The sequence below is a fragment of the Callorhinus ursinus genome, unplaced genomic scaffold (genome assembly GCF_003265705.2).
Source record: "Callorhinus ursinus isolate GAN/ISIS: 27379988/994484 unplaced genomic scaffold, GSC_fseal_2.0 scaffold4, whole genome shotgun sequence".
Taxonomy (NCBI): Eukaryota; Metazoa; Chordata; class Mammalia; order Carnivora; family Otariidae; genus Callorhinus; species Callorhinus ursinus.
This window is the reverse complement of record NW_027397066.1, coordinates 26372770-26385851: the sequence shown is the minus strand read 5'-3', so window position 1 is coordinate 26385851 and position 13082 is coordinate 26372770. Positions and strand designations below refer to the sequence as shown.

Genomic DNA, 13082 nt, shown 5'->3' with positions numbered 1-13082 from the left:
ACACTAATAATAATAATCCTATAGCAGGCTAAATAATTCAATGATAATTACAAGTATTAATCTAGCTTTCTTCCCTGATTAAGAATCATCTCTGCTTTATCATAATGGGAGTAGCAGATTGTCTGCAATGAATTGTGAAAACCCAGCAGTGACTTTGGCAGTGAAGGCCTCCCATCAATTTTGATAGGTTAAAATGATTCTGGTTGGTCTTGAGTAAATGTGTCAATTTTTTTTTCTGTGTGTGTCATAAAAGAAAGAAGCAATAGTAAATTCTTGCTGTTATTCCACAGAGCCAATAAAATCATACTGCCAACAAGGGGCAGTTGACACTGTAAGTGTAGTTAACTATCTTGAAACACTAGACCTGGAAATAAAATTCCAATATTTCACATAACCTTGCTTTTTTGATAGAAAAAAAATTATACTGCTTACATTTAGGACCCTGCTGTTTTGTTGCTATTTTGAACATGACTATTGCAAATGTGTGTGTGTGTGTGTGTGTGTATGTATTTTTTTCTTTTTTCTTTTTTTTTTTTGTCCTGTGCAACAAATTCATTTAGACATAAATTTGGATTGCAAATCATCTTCTTTTTGGGGGGTGGTGGTGGTGTTTGTGGCTAGTTTTACAAATTAAAAGGACTAAAAGAAAGAAGAAAAATGTTTTGTATTACAACATATTTATATCTGACCAAAACATTTATTTACTAAAATACTGACCAAGTATAGTGCTATACTTTGTGTATTCTTATATATTATTTTTTTATTTTTTACTTTTATTTTATTATGTTATGTTAGTCACCATAGATTGCATCATTAGTTTTTGATGTAATGTTCCATGATTCATTGTTTGCATATAACACCCAGTGTTCCATGCAATACGTATTCTCCTTAATACCCACTACCGAGCTAACCCATCCCCCCACCCCCTGCCCTCTAAAACCCTCAGTTTGTTTCTCAGAGTCCATAGTCTCTCATGGTTTGTCTCCCCCTCCAATTTCCCCCCTTTGTTTTTTGCTTCCTACTTTATTTTTTTTTAAACATATAATGAATTATTTGTTTCAGAGGTACAGGTCTGTGATTCATCAGTTTTACGCAATTCACAGCACTCACCATAGCACATACACTACAAATGTCCAACACCCAGCCACCCCATCCCTCCCACCCCCCACCACTCCAGCAACCCTCAGTTTGTTTCCTGAGATTAAGAGACTCTCATGGTTTGTCTCCCTCTCTGGTTTCGTCTTGTTTCATTTTTCCCTCCCCTCCTCAATGATCCTCTGTCTTGTTTCTCAAATTCCTCATATCAGTGAGGTCTTAGGATACATGTCTTTCTCTCATTGACTTATTTCGCTCAGCATAACACCCTCCAGTTCCATCCACATTGTTTCAAATGGCAAGATTTCATTCCTTTTGATGGCTGCATAACATCCATTGTATATATATATATATATATACATATATATATATTGTATATATATATATATATATATACCACTTCTTTATCCATTCATCTGTTGATGGACATCTTGGCTCTTTCCATAGTTTGGCTATTGTGGACATTGCTGCTATAAACATTGGGATGTATGTACCCCTTCAGATCCCTACATTTGTATCTTTTGGGGTAAATACCCAGTAGTGCAATTGCTAGGTCATAGGGTAGTTCTATTTTCAACTTTCTGAGGAACTTCCTTACTATTTTCCAGAGTGGCTGCATCAGCTTGCATTCCCACCAACAGTGTAAGAGGGGTCCCCTTTCTCCGCATCCCTGCCAAAATATGCTGTTTCCTGACTTGTTAATTTTAGCCATTCTGACTGGTGTGAAGTGGTATCTCATTGAGGTTTGATTTGGATTTCCCTGATGCCGAGTGGTGTTGAGCACTTTTTCATGTCTGTTGGCCATTTGGATGTCTTCTCTGCAGAAATGTCTGTTTGTGTCTTCTGCCCATTTCTTGATTGGATTATTTGCTCCTTGGATGTTGAGTTTGATAAGTTCTTTTTAGATTTTGGATACTTGCCCTTTATCTGAAATGTCATTTGCAAATATCTTCTCCCATTCTGTCAGTTGTCTTTTGGTTTTGTTGACTGTTTCTTTTGCTGTTCAAAAGCTTTTTATCTTGATAAAGTCCCAATAGTTCATTTATCCCTTTGCTTCCCTTGCCTTTAGTGATGTGTCTAGGAAGAAGTTGCTATGGCTAAGGTCGGAGAGGTTGTTGCTCGTATTCTCCTCAAGCATTTTGATGGATTCCTGTCTCACTTTTAGGTCTTTCATCCATTTTGAGTTGACCACAGAGTTAAGGGTCCATTTCTGGGCTCTCTATTCTGTTCTATTGATCTATGTGTCTGTTTTTGTGCCACTACCATACTGTCTTGATGATTACAGATTTGTCATAGAGCTTGAAGTCCGGAATTGTAATGCCACCAGCTTTGCTTTTCTCTTTCAACATTCCTCTGGCTATTCGGTGTCTTTTGTGGTTCCATACAAATTTTAGGATTATTTGTTCCATTTCTTTGAAAAAAGTGGATGGTATTTTGATAAGGATTGCCTTAAATGTGTAGATTGCTCTAGATAGCATAGACATTTTCGTATTTGTTCTTCCAATCCATGAGCATGGAATATTTTTCCATTTCTTTGTGACTTCCTCAATTTCTTTCATGAATATTCTATAGCTTTCTGAGTACAGATTCTTTGCCTCTTAGGTTAGATTTATTCCTAGGTATCTTATGGTTTTGGGTGCAATTGTAAATGGGATCCACTCCTTAATTTCTCTTTCTTCTGTCTTGTTGTTGGTGTATAGAAATGCCACTTATTTTTGTGGATTGATTTTTATATCCTGCCACTTTACTGAATTACTGTATGAGTTCTAACAGTTTTGGGGTGGAATCTTTTGGATTTTCCACATAAAGTATCATATCATCTACAAAAATAGTGAGAGTTTCACTTCTTCTTTGCATATTTGGATGCTTTTTATTTCTTTTTGTTGTCTGATTGCTGTGGCTAGGACCTCTAGTACTATGTTAAACAGCAGTGGTGATAGTGGATATTCCTGCATGTCCCTGACCTTAGGGGGAAAGCTCTCAGTGTTTCCCCATTGAAAATGATATTCACTGTGGGTTTTTCATAGATGGCTTTTATGATATTGAGGTGGGTACCCTCTATCCTTACACTGTGAAGAGTCTCATCAAGAAAGGATGCTGTACTTTGTCAAATGCTTTTTCTGTATCTATTGAGAGTATCATATGGTTCCTGTTCTTTCTTTTATTAATGTATTGTATCACAATGATTGATTTGTTGATGTTGAACCAACCTTGCAGCCCAGGAATAAATACCACTTGGTTGTGGTGAATAATCCCTTTAATGTAATGTTGGATCCTATTGGCTAGTATTTTGCTGAGAATTTTTGCAGCCATGTTCATCAGGCATATCGGTCTGTAATTTTCCTTTTTGATGCGGTCTTTGTCTGGTTTTGGGATCAAGGTAATTTTGGCCTCATAAAATGGGTTTGGAAGTTTTCCTTCCATTTCTATTTTTTTTGGAACAGTTTCAGAAGAATAGGGATATTAATTCTTCTTTAAATGTTTGATAGGATTCCCCTGGGAAGCCATCTAGCCATGGGCTCTTGTTTGTTGGGAGATTTTTGATTATTGCTTCAATTTCTGTACTGGTTATGGGTCTGTTCAGGTTTTCTATTTCTTCCTGGTTCAGTTTTGGTAGTTTATTCATCTCTAGGAATGCATCCATTTCTTCCAGATTATCTAATTTGCTGGCATATAATTGCTCATAATATGTTGTTATACCGGATTATATTTCTTTGCTGTTGTTTGTGATCTCACCTCTTTCATTCATAATTTTATTTATTTGGGTTGTTTCTCTCTCTATCTCTCTATCTCTCTCTCTCTTTTTTTTTTTTTTTTGATAAAAATGGCCAGGGGTTTATCAATCTTATTATTCTTTCAAAGAACCAGCTCCTAGTTTTGTTGATCTGTTCTACTGTTCTTTTGGTTTCTATTTCATTGATTTCTGCTCTGATCTTTATTATTTCTCATCTCCGGCTGGGTTTAGGCTTTATTTGCTGTTCTTTTTCCAGCCCCTTAGGTGAAGCATTAGGTTGTGTATTTGAGAACTTTCTTGTTTCTTGAGAAAGGCTTGTATTGCTATATACTTTCTAGTTAGGATGGCCTTTGCTGCATCCCAAAATTTTGAACAGTTATGTTTTCATTTTCACTTGTTTCCATGATTTTTTTAAATTCTTCTTTAATTTCCTGGTTGACACATTCATTCTTTAGTAGGATGCTCTTTAGCCTCCATGTATTTGAGTTCTTTCCAACTTTCCTCTTGTGATTGAGTTCTAGTTTCAAAGCATCATGCAGGGAATGACCCCAATCTTTTGGTACCAGTTGAGACCTGATTTGTGACCTAGGATGTGATCTATACTGGAGAATGTTCCATGGGCACTAGAGAAGAATATGTGTTCTGTTGCTTTGGGATGGAATATTCTGAATATATCTGTGAAGTCCATTTGGTCCAGTGTGTCATTTAAAGCCTTTAATTCCTTGTTAATGTTTTGCTTATATGATCTGTCCATTTCAGTGAGGGGGGTGTTAAAGTCCCCTACTATTATAGTATTTTGTTGATGTGTTTCTTTGATTTTGTTATTAATTGCCTTATGCAATTGGATGCTCCCATGTTAGGGGCATAGATATTTAAAATTGTTAGATCTTCTTGTTGGATAGTCCCTTTAAGTAGGACATATTGTCCTTCCTCATCTCTTATTATAGTTTTTGGTTTAAAGTCTAATTTGTCTGATATAAGGATTGCAAACCCAGCTTTCTTTTAGATGTCCATTAGCATAGTAAATGGTTTTCCACCCCCTCACTTTAAATCTGGAGGTTTCTTTGGCTAAAATGAGTCTTTTGCAGGCAGCATATCGATGGGTCTTGTTTTTTTTAATCTAATCTGTTACCCTGTGTTTTTTGATTCAGGCATTTAGCCCCTTTACATTCAGGGTAACTATTGAAAGATATGAATTTTGTGCCATTGTATTGCCTGTAAAGACTGTTACTCTGTATTGTCTCTGTTCCTTTCCTATGTTACTTTTAGGCTCTCTCTTTGCTTAGAGGACCGTTTTCTTTCTTTTTTAATATTTTTAAAAATATTTTATTTATTTATTCATGAGAGAGAGAGAGAGAGAGAGAAGCAGAGGGAGAAGCAGGCTCCCAAAGAGCAGGGAGTCCGATGTGGGACTCTATCCCAGGACCCCTGGATCGTGACCTGAGCCGAAGGCAGATGCTTAACCATCTGAGACACCCAAGCGCGGTAGAGGACCATTTTCAATATTTCTTGTAGGACTGGTTTGTTTGCAAACTCTCTTAGTTTGTGTTTGTCCTGGAAGCTTTTTATATCTCCTTCTATTTTCAATGACAGCCTACACGGATATAGTATTCTTGGCTGCATATTTTTCTCATTTAGTGCTCTGAATATATCATGCAGTCCTTTCTGGCCTGCCAGGTCTCTGTGGATAGGTCTGCTGCCAATCTAATGTTTCTACCATTGTAGTTTACAGACCTCTTGTCCTGAGCTGCTTTCAGGATTTCCTCTTTGTCTCTGAGATTTGTAAGTTTTACTGCTAGATGTCACAGTGTTGACCTATTTTTATTGATTTTGAGGGGGGTTCTCTGAGCCTCCTGGATTTTGTTGCCTGTTTCTTTCCCCAAATTAGGGAAGTTCTCCACTATAATTTGCTCCAGTATACTTTCTGCCCCTCTCTCTCTTTCTTCTTCTTCTGGGATCCCAATTTTTCTAGTATTGTTTCATCTTATGATATCACTTATCTCTCAAATTCTGCCCTCGTGATGCAGTGGTTGTTTATCTCTCTTTTTATAGAAGACCAAATGGTCTTCTATATCACTAATTCTCTCTTCTGCTTCATTTATCCTAGCAGTTAGAGCCTCCATTTTTTTACTGTACCTCATTACTTACTCTTTTGATTTCAACTTGGTTAGATTATAGTTCTTTTATTTCTTCAGGAAAGGATTTTCTAGTATCTTCCATGCTTTTTTCAATACCAGCTAGTATTTTTATAATCATCATTCTGAACTCTTACTAATGTCTGTATTGATTAGGTCCTTGGCAGTCTGTATAGCCTCTTGTTCTTTTTTTTTTTTTTTTTGAGTTAAATTTTTCCATTTTGTCATTTTGTCCAGAGAAGAATAGATGAATGAGAGAACAAAATACTAAAAGGGTAACAACGACCCCAGAAAAATATACACTAAACAAATCAGAAGAGACTAAAAATGAGGGGGGAAAGAAAGGGAAATTAAAAAAAAAAAAGAATATGATCGGGCTGGTGAATAGATCAGAGCCACACACTAGATTTTGGGTGTATTTTTGTCTGTTAGAAGAAACTGCCTCTTAAAATTTTAAAGAAAGAGTAACTTATATATGTACAAAAATAAGGATAAATATGATGAAAGGATGGAATATGACTGTAAAGATGAAAATTATAATAGATTTTAAAAAAGGAATCGATAAGTTCGTTGAAAAAAGAAAAAAGAAAAATAAAAAAAACAACAAGAAAAAGGAAGAGAATGTGATCAGGGAGGAGACTAGAACAAAGCCATATACTAGAGATTTAGGGCATATCTTGGTCTGTTAGAAGAAACTGTATCCCAAAATTTTAAAGAGAGAAAAACTTATATATATACGAAAAATAAGGTTCCTACAATGAAGGGATAGAATATGACTCTAAAAATGAAAATTAAAAAAAAGTTTAAAAAAAAGGAATTGATAAGATATGGGTTGAAAAAGGGAAAAAGAAAAAAATCAAAAAAGAAAAAAGTAAAAGAAAATTTTTAAAAATTAACTTTGAAAGACTAAAGAATCATGGGAAACAAAGCCATGAGATCTATGTGCTGTATTCCCCTAGCACTGGGTTCTGTAGCTTTCATTGATTGGTAAACTTGGTCTTGGCTGGATGTTCTTGCTGATCTTCCGGGGGAGGGGCCTGTTGTAGTGATTTTCAAGTATCTTTGCCCGAGGCAGAATTGCACGGCCCTTGTCAGGGACCAGGCTATGTAATCTGCTTGGGTTTGCTCTTGTTAGCTTTTGTTCCCTGAAAGATTTCCATACAGCTTTAGAGGACAGGAGTGAAAATGGTGGCCTCCCAATCTCTGCCCCGGAGGAGCAGAGAACTAGGGGCCCCCATCCTCAGTGAGCTTACAGAGAAAAGCAGTCAATTACTCCTGCCTCCCTGGTCTCCAGCTGCATTCCATGCTCACCTGCCTATGACTGAACATTTCTATCTCTGACACATGACTCCGTTTGGAGTCTCCAAACCCAGCAGATTCCTGTGGTGCACTCCCATGTCACTCTTCCCAGGGGAGGCAGGGCAGTATTTCTGGATCTACCCCTTGTTGGGTCCCTGCTATAAGAGTACTGCAGCAATTATGCTGCAGATCACAGTTTATGGCAACCCCAAGCTGAGAGCCCCCTTCCTGTCTCTGTCTTTGCACCCGCTTCCCTGCTCCAATACCTGGGAGCTCTGCCACACTTAGACAACCCCAGTCTTTCTGTGACCCCAAGGGTCCTGAGACCACACAGTCCCAGCGAGGGTTTTACCCCCCACTTAGCCACTGGAGTGACATCTAAATTTCAATTTTGTGCTCTGCTGCTCTATCTCTTGCTGGTACCCGGCTGAGGGAGGCTCCCTCCTCCCGCGGTCCATCTTCCCAAACATTGCCTGGGACTCACTTCTCCGCACACCCTACCTTCTAGAAAGTGGTTGCTTTTCTGTTCATAGAGTTGCTGCTATTCTTTTCTTCAATCTATTCTATTGAGTTTGTATGTGTTCAGAATGGTTTGATACCTATCTAGTTTAATTCCTGGGACCAGATGAAATTTACATCTCCTATTCCTCTACCATCTTGCTCATCCTCTTATTTTTGTACTTCTGTAAATTAAAATGACTGAATTGCAGAACAAGAGTTTAAGTGGTAACTATTGTAAATTTTACCAAAACTCACTTTTGTCAAACTTGTTTTTGTCATCATATATGTCAAGTACTTTTTTAAGGTCTATTTTTAGAATATGCTTATATAATGAATATTTAAACTGATATCTATTATAAAAATGTTGCAATTCCTTTAAGAAACATTAAGTATATTGGATCAACTTATTTCTTTAATTCATTGAAGACATTTTTGGCTTGTTTCCAGTACTTTGTTACTGATTAATCAATGAATATGAAGTAGTCTGAATTCAGTATTATAGGGCATTTTCCCTTTAACTGATGAACATAGTGAAGATATATGTATTTGTGTGTGTGTGTGTGTGTGTGTGTGTACACACACATATATATTTCAAAGATCTTTGATAAAGTGGCAAAGGCAATACATGAGCAATTATGATCTTTTCAACAAATGGCTCTGGAGTAATGGGAAAGCTTTATGTAAAAATAAAATAAAATAAAATGAATCCAGGCAGATATCATATGCTCTTCACAAAAATTAGCTCAAATTGGATTATAAACCTAAACATAAAACATGTACAAGATAATATAGAAGAAAACTTAGATGGCCTTGGGTTTGGCAATAAATCTTTAGGTACAATAGCACAGGCACTATCCATGAAAGAAAAAATTGTTAAGTGAGATTTCATTGAATTTAAAAATGTCTACTCTGTGAAACACAGTGCCAAGAGAATGAAAAGATAAACCACAGACTATGAGACAATATTTGCAAAAGACACATCTAACAAAGGATTATTATCAAAAATACACAAGACCCCTTAAAACCCAACAATGGGAATAAACCTAATTAAAAATGGGCCAAAGACCTTAGCAGATACCACATTAAAGAAAATATGCAGATCAAATAAGCATATGAAAAGATGCTTCACATCATATGTCATCAGGAAAATGCAAATTAAAACAAAAAAGAGACACCAGTACATACTCAACATCCAAAACACTGACAACAGAACACTAAATGCTGGTGCGGATGGGGAGTAACAGGTATGTTCTTTCATTTCTGTTGAGAATACAAAATGGAAAACAATTTGGCAGTTTCTTTCAAAACTAAACAAATTCTTACCAGATGATCCAGCAGTTGCACTTCTTGGTATTTATCCAAAGAAGATGAAAAGTTATGTCTATACAAATGTCTTCAGCAGTTTTATTCATAAATGACAAAAACTTGGAAACAACCAAGATATCCTTCAATAGGTGAAAGGTCAAATAAAATGTAGCCCATACAAACAATGGAATATTATTTAGTGCTAAAGAAATGAATTACCAAGCCATGAAAAGATATGGAAGAGCTTGAATTGCAAAGTACTAAGTGAAAGAATTCAATCTGAAGAGTCTACATACTGTGTGATTCCATCTATATGACATTCTGGAAAAGGTAAAACTGTGAAGACAGAAAAAGACCCCAAGTGGATGGGGGTGAGAGGGGAGGGATGGATAGGAAGAGCACAGATTTTTAAGGCAGTGAAGCCACTTTGTATGATACTCTAGTGGTGGATACATGTCATTATACATTTGTTCAAACCAATAGAATATATAACACCTAGAATGAACCATAATATAAACTATGATCATTTAGTATTTATGATGTATCAATGTAGGTTCATCAATTGTAATAAATGCTCACTGTAATGGGGGATGTTCATGATCAGGGAGGCAATGCATGTGTGTGGGCAAGTGGTATATGGGAAATCTCCCTCTTGATTTGCTATTAGCTTAAAACTGCTCTAAAAAATAAAGTTCACTGGGTGCCTGGGTGGCTCAGTCAGTTAAGCATCTGCCTTCAATTCAGGTCATGATCCCAGAGTCCTGGGATTGAGCCCTACATTGGTTTCCCTGCTCAACTGGGAGTCTACTTCTCCCTCTGCCCTTCACCCTGTGTGTGCTCTCTCTCACTCTCTCTCAAATAAATAAATAAAATCTTTTTAAAATTTTTTAAAAATAAAAAAGTTCTTTAAAATAAAGAAAGGTCTGGGCGCCTGGGTGGCTCAGATGGTTAAGCGTCTGCCTTCGGCTCAGGTCATGATCCCAGGGTCCTGGGATCGAGTCCCGCATCGGGCTCCCTGCTCCTTGGGAGCCTGCTTCTCCCTCTGCTTCTCTCTCCCTCTGTCTCTCTCATGAATAAATGAATAAAAATCTTTAAAAAAAAAAATAAATAAATAAATAAATAAAATAAAGAAAGGTCTGATCTCACATATTTGCTCCTCTCTTTCCCTGACTCAAACCTCACTTTGCTCATTTTTTACTTTCCAAGGATTATGCATCTCAATAAAATATTAGCACACACGCTTTAGCCTCAGGCTTCACTGCCTAAGGAATGGGTTAAGACAAAGAAGGCAATGTTTAAGCAGAAAAATAAACGGCGAATCTCTTTATGTCCTTGATTCAAAACCTAAAATCTCTAGAGGAGTGGAGGGGAGATCTAGTACAGACAATTGAGAATGGAATGTTTAGAAAGAAAAAAGAGAAGAAAAAAGATTGGGAAAAACAAGGAGTCTATGAGACATTTTCGGTTCTGAATAAAAACTACAATAGCCAATCATGAGATTCATATGTAAATAGAAACTTTTAAAAGAGTATTTTAGAATAGTATTGACAGCAATTAGTGTTGTGTCCTTATTACTAGGCAGAATCTCCAAGGAAGCTTTAACATATGAAGGAAAATATTTTTACTCAAGAATTTTAAGCAGAAAGTGGTGTAAAGATCAAATATGGCCAGATGGGGCTCATCATTCAAAATCTTGGTATATGTAATCTATCAGTCAGATACCTGCAATGAAAAGTGCATATAAATATTTAATTTTAGGTTTATACCAATCTATCAATAATATTAGTATTATTTCAACAGTGAATGCTCAGCATTCATGATTTTACCTAATAAAATATTTTGGGTTCAATATTTTAAATACTTCAACCTCTATGATTGTCTTCTTAACCTGTAATAATTTTGATTTGGGGTATATAAATCTTAATTTTTTGTAACTTGTTTCTTATTGTAAAAAGGCTCAATGAAATTTTAGAATATATAAATTTACCAAAAAAAACCCATACAGTTTACAATTGCCAAATAAATTAAAGCATTATCTTTTATTCATATATATATGTTTCTAAATCGATTTATACACTAGTAAAATCAAAAACTTTTAGTTATGCTAGATTTCATATCATACAATCAGTGCTAAGAAGTCATTTGGCAATGATTTGTCTTAAATAGAGTTAAGATGGGTGTTATCACAGTGCAAGATGGAAACATAGATAGTATAGCAATTGAGTGTTACATAACTTTTTTGCTTTGTATAAAATTACTACTTTATAAAAAGGCTCTTATCAGTGGCAGACTTGGAAATTTAACAAAACTTTGAAACTAGCAAAATGTAACTTATTCCTAGAAAACACCACCACCACCACCACCACCACTTTTAGATGAAATCACGACTATTTCTCCATTTGAATAAAAAGAGTAGCAACTCCAAAAGGCTTATTGAACATGAAAATTTGAAATACTACAATGCTCCTAAGGAATGAAATGATCCAGTCATGAATCACAAAAAACGATATAAATCACCAAAGTGTTTGTATAATTGTAATGTACAACTGCCCGTTATAGTACAATAGTGTAGGCTTGTAAAAAAACTCTATAAAAGAACTCCACTTCCAAACTGTAGAAAATATGCTCTCTTTCCCCCTATGTACAAGTATTAGGCCATTCATTTAACTTTTAAAATATCCACTTAATAGAGGCTTTTTACTCATTTGAACAGACAGCAGGACTGTATTCCTATTGCTTACATCTGAAGGGTAGACTTCTAGGGTAAGATGTAAAGCCCATAAAGGAGCCCAATAATAACAACAAAATAAAGTTTAAAAAGATTTAGTGAGCCCTTACAATCTGCCAGCTACCTTTCTGAGAATGCTACAATTAATAAAACATATAAAATATCTGACCACAAAGAACTTAGATTCTTTTGAAATATAATAGCGAAATAAACCAATAATAGAGGGGCACTTGGGTGGCTCAGTCCATTGAGTGGCTGCCTTTGGCTGGGGTCATGACCTCAGGGTCCTTGGATCTAGCCCCCCCATCAGGGTCTCTATATTCAGTGGGGAGTCTTCTTCTCCCTCTGCCCCTCCCCCCATTCATTCTCTTTCTCTCTCTCAAATAAATAAAATCTCTAAAAAAGAGGTAATAGAATAATGAATATATGGTTGATGGTGATATGTGTCACAAAGAAATACAAGAGAGGTAAAATCCATTGGGGAATGCTGGGATGGTGGTTAATTTTATTTTATATTGGGTGGTTATATCTCATTTATGAGATGTTATTTGCACAAAAACCGCAGTAAGTGAAGGGGGCGTATTATGCAAATGTAAAGAAAAAGGATGCTCTATGCAGAGCAAATAAGTACATTGACCTAATGTGAGCAGCCTTTTCTGTTATATTTGAGGGAAAGCAAGGAGGCCAGTGAAGAGTTCATAGTGGTGGAGAGAAGAAAGTATTGATGTATGACCTTCTAGTACATTGAAATGCTTCCAGTTTTTATTTAGTATGAAAGGGAAAGATACCAAAACATTTTCAACAACAGAATAAAATCATCTGACTTGATTTTTAGGTTAAGTTGCTGTACCAAAATAGATCTGGGGGGAGGGAGGAGAGGAGCAAGTGTGGAAGTGGGGTAGTCAAAAATCAGGTCAATAATCCCAGAACATATGATGGTGTTTTTACCAAGCTGGTTGGTAATGGAAGTGGTGAGCTATGGTTTTTGTTTTGTATATATTTTGATGGTGAATATTCTGATGAATGGGATGGGGTACGTGCAGGACAGACAGTATTCACATTTATTTTACCTGCACAAACAGAAGGGTGGAGTCTTCATTTCCTGATATAGAGAGAACTCTGGGTTGAGATGTTCTTTCTGATTAAATAGCATAGTGATGATTAGGATTTAGTCAGACAGTGAAAGGGAACAGTAAGCATAGTGCTTAAGAGGTAAGAGATTATAATACATTTGAAATTGATTTCAACAAAGAGCATTGTGTTTGATCTTCTGTTTATGTAGGTA

The 13082-nt window shown here is 36.1% G+C and overlaps 1 pseudogene; it reads left to right on the top strand.

Moving 5' to 3' along the window:
- The window catches only part of LOC112835463 (fibroblast growth factor receptor 1 pseudogene), a 67619-nt pseudogene that overhangs the window by 52607 nt on the left and 1930 nt on the right, over positions 1-13082 (top strand).